The 11404-nt window shown below is 55.8% G+C and overlaps 1 non-coding gene across 1 annotated transcript; it reads right to left on the bottom strand.

The window, feature by feature from the left end:
• Positions 1-5643: 5643 nt before the first annotated feature.
• Positions 5644-5762, bottom strand: LOC148757455 (5S ribosomal RNA). Its single transcript, XR_016022283.1, has one exon. It is a non-coding gene; the product is annotated as a 5S ribosomal RNA (ribosomal RNA).
• Positions 5763-11404: the final 5642 nt, after the last annotated feature.

The following is an 11404-nucleotide window of genomic DNA, read 5'->3' as shown; positions in this document are numbered from 1 at the left end:
GCTGGGACCCGGCTGCCGGCGCCCCAAGAGCCTGCTCCCGGCCTGCCTCGTGAGCGTGCGCCGTGCTGCTGGGCCGCTCGGGTGGCGAGCATCTCCTCGCGGGCCGGCTCCGCCGGCGCCGCGCCTCCCGCCTGCTCCCCGCCTCCCCCGGACGCCGCCGGCGTGGGCGGCGGGCTACTCTTGGCCCGCAGCGAGGCCCCTCCGCGCCACCCGTGGCTCCACGGGCCTCTGTCACTTCCCTGACGGTGACAGAAGTCTCGGCGCCCTGGCATCCTGGGACTCCCCGGGCCCCGTACGGCTTACACCCCGCCCCCCCCAACCCCGCTCACCCCCACCCCCAGCCCCACCACCCCAGACCCGCCTGGCTGCTCTGCGGTCCCCCGCTCGTGGCAAGCGAGGGGGTCGCAGGGTCCTCTCAGGCCCCTCCGGCCCTAGGCACGCGCGGCCCTGGCCCTGGCACTGGCCGGCCCCACCGACTGGCCCAAAGCCACGGGGAGCCACCCGTGCCACCAGGGTGCAGCGGCTCCAGTCTGCCGTCACCCTTCGTCACACAGCCTTCCGTCCGGGCCCTCGCCCCTCCTCAGCGACCAGCGTCCCGCCCGATCTCCGGTCCCTTCACTGGCTACACGTCACCTCTCCTGACCCAGGGAGGTGAGAGAGAGGATGAGAGAAGGCCAGAGACGGAGCAAGAGAGAGGCGGAGAGAGACAGGCGGGGACTGTGGCGACAGAGTCCCAGAGAGCCGTTTCCAGGCTCTGGGCCTCGCGTGGAGGGGTGCTGCCTCGGGTGGTGCACGGTCATCAGCTGTGACCGCTTGGCCGTCAGCTGTTGCCAGTTGGCCATAGGCCACCGGTACAGCTGCGGTGGCCAAGCTAGGAAGCGCGGATGGTGGACTGCAAATTGCAGAGGGGCGCGGATTGCAGTTGGCCGGCTTGGCGTGTCGGTCGGTTGGTGGGTCGGTTGGTTGGCAGAGAAGCGGCCGGCAGGTTGGGGATCGTGCGGCTCCGGCTTGCTGTGTCTCCGAGCCAGCCGCCCGTGAGAAATGGTGCTATGAGACCCCTATCCATGGCTCCGTTGGTGTTCCTTCTTGGCCTCGCCATATCCTGCGTTCTTGTGCGGGCAGAGGGACTAGAGTCCCCGCAGGACAGGGACCGACAGACAGAACGGGGGGGGGGGGAGGAGGAGGAGGAGGAGGGAGCGAGATGGAAATATACACGTATATGTGCATGTATGTATCTAGACGTACAGAGAGACATGGACAGAGACAGAGAAAGAGGGGGCTGGCACGCGGGGAGAGAGCTCCTGAGCGAGAGCCACAGCCCAACAGGCATGTCGCAGAGCCAGACGGACAGGGGGTGGAGGTTGAGGGTGGGGGGGACGCACAGGCTGGGACACGGACTGGGACGGACGCACTGAGGCTGTGTTGCGGTGGCAGCTTCTCCACCGGTGTGTGGTGGAGCCCGGGGCTGGGCTCCGCTAAGGAGGCAGTGCCCGGGCTTTGGCAGTCACCCTCAAAGCCCCCGGGGCGGGCCGCCAGGGTCTCCGGAGTGCCGGTGGGCTCCGAGCCCCGCCCAGGGTCCCGCCCGCGGGCGGAGAGTGGCAGCCCCAGGCACCCTCGTTGTGAGGGTTGTGTGCCTGCGTGCCTGCTCTTCCCCTTGTGGTGGTGTGGGGAGCTGGAGCATCAAGGGTTAAGAAAATGTAACTACAAGCAGAGGTTGGGAGGATGGCTGAGGGGAACTCCGATAAGCATAAAGAACAAACAGAAACAGACACCTGCTGTTCTGGGAATGGGACAATCTCAAAAGGTCTAAAGACAGTCAGGGCCAAACTTTGGAGAAACATAACTAATCTGTACTTGCTGCCTCAGCCGCTTTATGTAACCTTCTTGTTTCTGTCTGTATAAAAGAATGCTGAAAAATCAAGCAGGCGCAGCAGTCCAGTCAGAACTGCTCGCCCTCCCGATCCCATCTTTGTCTCTTGTCCAATTTTTTCTCTCAATCCTCACTCCCCACTTCAGGAACCGTTCGTCTCGTCGGCAGGCTCCGACAAGTGGCGCCCGAACAGGGACCTGACTACTGGGGAATCAGTGAAGGACTCCGCTTGCAAACGAGACGCGTCGAATAAGGTTAGTGAAAGCGGTGAGATACCATAGTCGGGAGTAAAATAAAATGGGACAGGGTAACAGTAAAAGGCTGTTTACTCACATGTTAAGGAGCATGCTAAAAGCTAGAGGAGTTAAAACCAGTGAAGCACAGTTGCTTCGATTTTTAGAATTTGTAGTACAAATATGTCCCTGGTTCCCCGAAGAAGGGACTTTAAACTTAGAAACTTGGGAAAAGGTGAGAGAGCGTTTACAGGGATATTATGATGCTCGTGGACCCTCTGAAGTACCAGTAGATACTTTTTCCTTATGGAATTTGGTTAGGGATGTGATCGATCCTAGACACGAGGGAATCAGATACTCTGAGAATGATCAACCCAAACTGGATCCCCCTGGGAAGCAGAGGTGCAAAGATTACAAGCTGCACTCACTTCCCTCTCTGTTCAAATGCAATTAGTCCAGGCTCAACAGACTGGGCCTTTATTAGAATCTCAATCAGAATAGAAGCCTGGGTTACAATGAAGCTCTCCTCCAAGTGTAGTTGCAGGGCTAGATCCACTGCCCGAGGCCCCTATCAACCGAAAAAGATTCAAGCCGCCAAGCTGCTAGTACAGGAGCAACTTAAAAAGGGACACATTGCCCCCTCCAATTCTCCCGGGAATTCTCCCATTTTTGTTATTAAAAAAAAAAAAATAAAAAAAAAATCTGGTAGATAGAGATTATGACAAGATTTAGAAAAAGTTAATAAAACCATGAAATGAAGGGGAGCCTTACAGACAGGCTTGCCCTGTCCTGCAGCCACACCAAAACACACATGTAAAATTGTTTTGGACTTCAAAGATTGTTTTTATACTATACCTTTAAATCCTGATGACTGCCCTGGATTTGCTTTCAGTGTTCCTTCCGTTAATTTACAAGAACCTTTTAAGAGCTATCATTGGCTAGTGCTACCTCAGGGAATGGCTAGTAGCCCTACATTATGTCAAAAACTTGTATCAGCTGCAATAAAACCTACCCGAAGGACATTTCCAGATATTTACATCATCCACTACACGGATGACATACTTCTTGCCCACTCTTGTGAACCAAAGTTGCTTGCTGCTTTTGCTCATTTACAAGAAAAGCTCCACAATTATGGGCTAGTTATAGCCCCAGAAAAAATTCAGCAAGTGCCTCCTTACTCTTATCTGGGATATTGTTTAATGCCTCAGGCCATTGTGCCTCAAAAAAATACAAATCCGGCGAGATTGTTTAAAAACGTTAAATGATTTCCAAAAGCTACTGGGAGGCATTAACTGGATTAGACCTCAGTTGCGGTTGACAACCGGTGAATTACAACCTTTGTTTAAAATATTACGTGGGGAAGCTGATCCTACTTCTCCCCGCGAGATAACACGGGGAAGAGGCTTTGCTTGTATTTCTCCAGGTCCGGAAGAAAAACCTTTGTGAATTCCTGGTCGGTGTTAAACCATACCATGAGCGACAGCCCACAGAAGAGAAGACATCTGTAGATACCCATCCACGCCCCCTACTGTTCCATTCTTGTGTTTACACCTTATGTCTCTCTGTCTGGTCCCCCAAAGATGGTTTGCAGCCAAAGACGGGTAAGATATCTCACGGGAGATACAACCTAAGCCGGGCGGAACCGAGTGGGGACCCCCAATGAGCTGCCTTAGAAGATCCAAAAAGGAGCCTTTCCTCCCCTTCCCCCTGCCTGGCAAAAGCCATTGCTGTCTCTGGCTTTCCTCTCTCACCTGATTGTGAGAGAAGTCATGAGGGCAATGAAGATCAGTTCTCTCCACTTATCTCAACAGAACTGTTACAATATGGGTGACTTGACCCTGAGAAGGTAAGACATCATGGGACTTTATGCTTCGGCTGTTAACAGACAAAGGGTGATTGGAATAAACATTTTTCTGCTATGAGGTACGAGTCTCACAGACCGTGTAAGAAAAAAATGTTACTCTTGATCTTATCCAGTTTCATAAAGAGGTCTTGACACTGCAAGAGACCTCTCCTTTAAACACCGATATAGCTGATACTCTCAACAAACTTGTCTCTAGTTTTCACAATGTATTGCCATCATACTCTTCAATGCTTCAAATTATGCCCCCCTCCCCTTGTAATTCCGCCTGTTGTGATCCTCCTGATACTATGTTTCCTCCCCTGCATCACAGAAGCTGTGATGGGGATAGTCACAGATATTTATGGAGAAATTCACAAAATAAGGCTCCACATGGCTAATAAACCAAAAGCCACTGCCCCTGTCTAACCCCGAAGGAGATCGGTAGCCAATGACGGGTAATGATCAGTGGATGTCTTACAACCTAAGACAGGAGTCGATCGCTTTGATGAAGGATATCCAATGACGGGTAAGTGAGAATGTCTGTACTGACCACCTAAGCCAGGCACAATCTCAAAAAATAAAAAAGGGGGAATTGCGGGGAGCTGGAGCATCAAGCGTTAAGAAAATGTAACTACAAGCAGAGGTTGGGAGGATGGCTGAGGGGAACTCCGATAAGCATAAAGAACAAACAGAAACAGACACCTGCTGTTCTGGGAATGGGACAATCTCAAAAGGTCTAAAGACAGTCAGGGCCAAACTTTGGAAAAACATAACTAATCTGTACTTGCTGCCTCAGCCGCTTTATGTAACCTTCCTGTTTCTGTCTGTATAAAAGAATGCTGAAAAATCAAGCAGGCGCAGCAGTCTAGTCAGAACTGCTCGCCCTCCCGATCCCATCTTTGTCTCTTGTCTATTTTCTTCTCAATCCTCACTCCCCACTTCAGGAACCGTTCGTCTCGTCGGCAGGCTCCGACATGGTGGTCTCTCCTGGAGCCCGAGGGCGTGCGGGGTGTTGGGGTGCTGCTCTCTCCGTCCCCTGGTTTGTCCCGGCTCTTTTTCCCCTGTGTGTCGGGGCCACTGCGGCCGGCGGGAACCGAGGGCTCCTGGCTCTTGTGGGAGACGGGAGGGGGCGCGCGCGCGCGCGCGCGCGCGGGGGTGTGGGGCGAGGTGCCTGCCAGCAGAGACAGAGGCCCCCGGTGGGGCGGGGCGGGTGGGCATCCCGTTTGCCGGAGGACACGCCTATCCTGTGTCTCGGGGCCCAGGTGCAGGCACAGGGATGGTCGTCCCCTGGGCTCGGGCCGAGGTGCAAAGGACCGGCACGTCCTGGGATGGAGAAAGCCTGGTGGAGGCCTGCGCCGGCAGGCAGCCCTGGGCTTGGGCTTTGGGGGCGGCGGGGGCGGGGAGCGGGAGGGAGCGCGGCGATGGCAGCGGCGGCGACGGCGGCGACCGCGGCTCGGCGAAGGGCTGCGGGCTGTCGGCCTGCGGGAGCGAAGAGGACTGAGAAGAGGGTGTGGGGGGGAGCCGGGGCCGACGGGCCTGGCGTGCGGCCCGGGCTGCGAGCTTGTAGTGCCGGGCGGCTGACCCGCCGCTGGCCAGGGGTACCTTCGGCTGGCTGGGCGGCAGAAGAGGGGCAAGGGGCGCCAGGGGTTCGGAGGGAGCCACGCCGGGGCGGCGGCGCAAAAGGAGAGGCGAGCAAAAGCCTACAGCACCCGGTATTCCCAGGCGGTCTCCCATCCAAGTACTAACCAGGCCCGACCCTGCTTAGCTTCCGAGATCAGACGAGATCGGGCGCGTTCAGGGTGGTATGGCCGTAGACGCTGGGACCCGGCTGCCGGCGCCCCAAGAGCCTGCTCCCGGCCTGCCTCGTGAGCGTGCGCCGTGCTGCTGGGCCGCTCGGGTGGCGAGCATCTCCTCGCGGGCCGGCTCCGCCGGCGCCGCGCCTCCCGCCTGCTCCCCGCCTCCCCCGGACGCCGCCGGCGTGGGCGGCGGGCTACTCTTGGCCCGCAGCGAGGCCCCTCCGCGCCACCCGTGGCTCCACGGGCCTCTGTCACTTCCCTGACGGTGACAGAAGTCTCGGCGCCCTGGCATCCTGGGACTCCCCGGGCCCCGTACGGCTTACACCCCGCCCCCCCCAACCCCGCTCACCCCCACCCCCAGCCCCACCACCCCAGACCCGCCTGGCTGCTCTGCGGTCCCCCGCTCGTGGCAAGCGAGGGGGTCGCAGGGTCCTCTCAGGCCCCTCCGGCCCTAGGCACGCGCGGCCCTGGCCCTGGCACTGGCCGGCCCCACCGACTGGCCCAAAGCCACGGGGAGCCACCCGTGCCACCAGGGTGCAGCGGCTCCAGTCTGCCGTCACCCTTCGTCACACAGCCTTCCGTCCGGGCCCTCGCCCCTCCTCAGCGACCAGCGTCCCGCCCGATCTCCGGTCCCTTCACTGGCTACACGTCACCTCTCCTGACCCAGGGAGGTGAGAGAGAGGATGAGAGAAGGCCAGAGACGGAGCAAGAGAGAGGCGGAGAGAGACAGGCGGGGACTGTGGCGACAGAGTCCCAGAGAGCCGTTTCCAGGCTCTGGGCCTCGCGTGGAGGGGTGCTGCCTCGGGTGGTGCACGGTCATCAGCTGTGACCGCTTGGCCGTCAGCTGTTGCCAGTTGGCCATAGGCCACCGGTACAGCTGCGGTGGCCAAGCTAGGAAGCGCGGATGGTGGACTGCAAATTGCAGAGGGGCGCGGATTGCAGTTGGCCGGCTTGGCGTGTCGGTCGGTTGGTGGGTCGGTTGGTTGGCAGAGAAGCGGCCGGCAGGTTGGGGATCGTGCGGCTCCGGCTTGCTGTGTCTCCGAGCCAGCCGCCCGTGAGAAATGGTGCTATGAGACCCCTATCCATGGCTCCGTTGGTGTTCCTTCTTGGCCTCGCCATATCCTGCGTTCTTGTGCGGGCAGAGGGACTAGAGTCCCCGCAGGACAGGGACCGACAGACAGAACGGGGGGGGGGGAGGAGGAGGAGGAGGAGGGAGCGAGATGGAAATATACACGTATATGTGCATGTATGTATCTAGACGTACAGAGAGACATGGACAGAGACAGAGAAAGAGGGGGCTGGCACGCGGGGAGAGAGCTCCTGAGCGAGAGCCACAGCCCAACAGGCATGTCGCAGAGCCAGACGGACAGGGGGTGGAGGTTGAGGGTGGGGGGGACGCACAGGCTGGGACACGGACTGGGACGGACGCACTGAGGCTGTGTTGCGGTGGCAGCTTCTCCACCGGTGTGTGGTGGAGCCCGGGGCTGGGCTCCGCTAAGGAGGCAGTGCCCGGGCTTTGGCAGTCACCCTCAAAGCCCCCGGGGCGGGCCGCCAGGGTCTCCGGAGTGCCGGTGGGCTCCGAGCCCCGCCCAGGGTCCCGCCCGCGGGCGGAGAGTGGCAGCCCCAGGCACCCTCGTTGTGAGGGTTGTGTGCCTGCGTGCCTGCTCTTCCCCTTGTGGTGGTGTGGGGAGCTGGAGCATCAAGGGTTAAGAAAATGTAACTACAAGCAGAGGTTGGGAGGATGGCTGAGGGGAACTCCGATAAGCATAAAGAACAAACAGAAACAGACACCTGCTGTTCTGGGAATGGGACAATCTCAAAAGGTCTAAAGACAGTCAGGGCCAAACTTTGGAGAAACATAACTAATCTGTACTTGCTGCCTCAGCCGCTTTATGTAACCTTCTTGTTTCTGTCTGTATAAAAGAATGCTGAAAAATCAAGCAGGCGCAGCAGTCCAGTCAGAACTGCTCGCCCTCCCGATCCCATCTTTGTCTCTTGTCCAATTTTTTCTCTCAATCCTCACTCCCCACTTCAGGAACCGTTCGTCTCGTCGGCAGGCTCCGACAAGTGGCGCCCGAACAGGGACCTGACTACTGGGGAATCAGTGAAGGACTCCGCTTGCAAACGAGACGCGTCGAATAAGGTTAGTGAAAGCGGTGAGATACCATAGTCGGGAGTAAAATAAAATGGGACAGGGTAACAGTAAAAGGCTGTTTACTCACATGTTAAGGAGCATGCTAAAAGCTAGAGGAGTTAAAACCAGTGAAGCACAGTTGCTTCGATTTTTAGAATTTGTAGTACAAATATGTCCCTGGTTCCCCGAAGAAGGGACTTTAAACTTAGAAACTTGGGAAAAGGTGAGAGAGCGTTTACAGGGATATTATGATGCTCGTGGACCCTCTGAAGTACCAGTAGATACTTTTTCCTTATGGAATTTGGTTAGGGATGTGATCGATCCTAGACACGAGGGAATCAGATACTCTGAGAATGATCAACCCAAACTGGATCCCCCTGGGAAGCAGAGGTGCAAAGATTACAAGCTGCACTCACTTCCCTCTCTGTTCAAATGCAATTAGTCCAGGCTCAACAGACTGGGCCTTTATTAGAATCTCAATCAGAATAGAAGCCTGGGTTACAATGAAGCTCTCCTCCAAGTGTAGTTGCAGGGCTAGATCCACTGCCCGAGGCCCCTATCAACCGAAAAAGATTCAAGCCGCCAAGCTGCTAGTACAGGAGCAACTTAAAAAGGGACACATTGCCCCCTCCAATTCTCCCGGGAATTCTCCCATTTTTGTTATTAAAAAAAAAAAAATAAAAAAAAAATCTGGTAGATAGAGATTATGACAAGATTTAGAAAAAGTTAATAAAACCATGAAATGAAGGGGAGCCTTACAGACAGGCTTGCCCTGTCCTGCAGCCACACCAAAACACACATGTAAAATTGTTTTGGACTTCAAAGATTGTTTTTATACTATACCTTTAAATCCTGATGACTGCCCTGGATTTGCTTTCAGTGTTCCTTCCGTTAATTTACAAGAACCTTTTAAGAGCTATCATTGGCTAGTGCTACCTCAGGGAATGGCTAGTAGCCCTACATTATGTCAAAAACTTGTATCAGCTGCAATAAAACCTACCCGAAGGACATTTCCAGATATTTACATCATCCACTACACGGATGACATACTTCTTGCCCACTCTTGTGAACCAAAGTTGCTTGCTGCTTTTGCTCATTTACAAGAAAAGCTCCACAATTATGGGCTAGTTATAGCCCCAGAAAAAATTCAGCAAGTGCCTCCTTACTCTTATCTGGGATATTGTTTAATGCCTCAGGCCATTGTGCCTCAAAAAAATACAAATCCGGCGAGATTGTTTAAAAACGTTAAATGATTTCCAAAAGCTACTGGGAGGCATTAACTGGATTAGACCTCAGTTGCGGTTGACAACCGGTGAATTACAACCTTTGTTTAAAATATTACGTGGGGAAGCTGATCCTACTTCTCCCCGCGAGATAACACGGGGAAGAGGCTTTGCTTGTATTTCTCCAGGTCCGGAAGAAAAACCTTTGTGAATTCCTGGTCGGTGTTAAACCATACCATGAGCGACAGCCCACAGAAGAGAAGACATCTGTAGATACCCATCCACGCCCCCTACTGTTCCATTCTTGTGTTTACACCTTATGTCTCTCTGTCTGGTCCCCCAAAGATGGTTTGCAGCCAAAGACGGGTAAGATATCTCACGGGAGATACAACCTAAGCCGGGCGGAACCGAGTGGGGACCCCCAATGAGCTGCCTTAGAAGATCCAAAAAGGAGCCTTTCCTCCCCTTCCCCCTGCCTGGCAAAAGCCATTGCTGTCTCTGGCTTTCCTCTCTCACCTGATTGTGAGAGAAGTCATGAGGGCAATGAAGATCAGTTCTCTCCACTTATCTCAACAGAACTGTTACAATATGGGTGACTTGACCCTGAGAAGGTAAGACATCATGGGACTTTATGCTTCGGCTGTTAACAGACAAAGGGTGATTGGAATAAACATTTTTCTGCTATGAGGTACGAGTCTCACAGACCGTGTAAGAAAAAAATGTTACTCTTGATCTTATCCAGTTTCATAAAGAGGTCTTGACACTGCAAGAGACCTCTCCTTTAAACACCGATATAGCTGATACTCTCAACAAACTTGTCTCTAGTTTTCACAATGTATTGCCATCATACTCTTCAATGCTTCAAATTATGCCCCCCTCCCCTTGTAATTCCGCCTGTTGTGATCCTCCTGATACTATGTTTCCTCCCCTGCATCACAGAAGCTGTGATGGGGATAGTCACAGATATTTATGGAGAAATTCACAAAATAAGGCTCCACATGGCTAATAAACCAAAAGCCACTGCCCCTGTCTAACCCCGAAGGAGATCGGTAGCCAATGACGGGTAATGATCAGTGGATGTCTTACAACCTAAGACAGGAGTCGATCGCTTTGATGAAGGATATCCAATGACGGGTAAGTGAGAATGTCTGTACTGACCACCTAAGCCAGGCACGATCTCAAAAAATAAAAAAGGGGGAATTGCGGGGAGCTGGAGCATCAAGCGTTAAGAAAATGTAACTACAAGCAGAGGTTGGGAGGATGGCTGAGGGGAACTCCGATAAGCATAAAGAACAAACAGAAACAGACACCTGCTGTTCTGGGAATGGGACAATCTCAAAAGGTCTAAAGACAGTCAGGGCCAAACTTTGGAAAAACATAACTAATCTGTACTTGCTGCCTCAGCCGCTTTATGTAACCTTCCTGTTTCTGTCTGTATAAAAGAATGCTGAAAAATCAAGCAGGCGCAGCAGTCTAGTCAGAACTGCTCGCCCTCCCGATCCCATCTTTGTCTCTTGTCTATTTTCTTCTCAATCCTCACTCCCCACTTCAGGAACCGTTCGTCTCGTCGGCAGGCTCCGACATGGTGGTCTCTCCTGGAGCCCGAGGGCGTGCGGGGTGTTGGGGTGCTGCTCTCTCCGTCCCCTGGTTTGTCCCGGCTCTTTTTCCCCTGTGTGTCGGGGCCACTGCGGCCGGCGGGAACCGAGGGCTCCTGGCTCTTGTGGGAGACGGGAGGGGGCGCGCGCGCGCGCGCGCGCGCGGGGGTGTGGGGCGAGGTGCCTGCCAGCAGAGACAGAGGCCCCCGGTGGGGCGGGGCGGGTGGGCATCCCGTTTGCCGGAGGACACGCCTATCCTGTGTCTCGGGGCCCAGGTGCAGGCACAGGGATGGTCGTCCCCTGGGCTCGGGCCGAGGTGCAAAGGACCGGCACGTCCTGGGATGGAGAAAGCCTGGTGGAGGCCTGCGCCGGCAGGCAGCCCTGGGCTTGGGCTTTGGGGGCGGCGGGGGCGGGGAGCGGGAGGGAGCGCGGCGATGGCAGCGGCGGCGACGGCGGCGACCGCGGCTCGGCGAAGGGCTGCGGGCTGTCGGCCTGCGGGAGCGAAGAGGACTGAGAAGAGGGTGTGGGGGGGAGCCGGGGCCGACGGGCCTGGCGTGCGGCCCGGGCTGCGAGCTTGTAGTGCCGGGCGGCTGACCCGCCGCTGGCCAGGGGTACCTTCGGCTGGCTGGGCGGCAGAAGAGGGGCAAGGGGCGCCAGGGGTTCGGAGGGAGCCACGCCGGGGCGGCGGCGCAAAAGGAGAGGCGAGCAAA

The sequence above is a fragment of the Rhinolophus sinicus genome, chromosome 8 (genome assembly GCF_057876585.1).
Source record: "Rhinolophus sinicus isolate RSI-liver-muscle chromosome 8, RSI-T2T, whole genome shotgun sequence".
Classification (NCBI taxonomy): Eukaryota; Metazoa; Chordata; class Mammalia; order Chiroptera; family Rhinolophidae; genus Rhinolophus; species Rhinolophus sinicus.
Note: the sequence above shows the minus strand (reverse complement) of the source record. Positions and strands in the feature narration are given on the sequence as shown.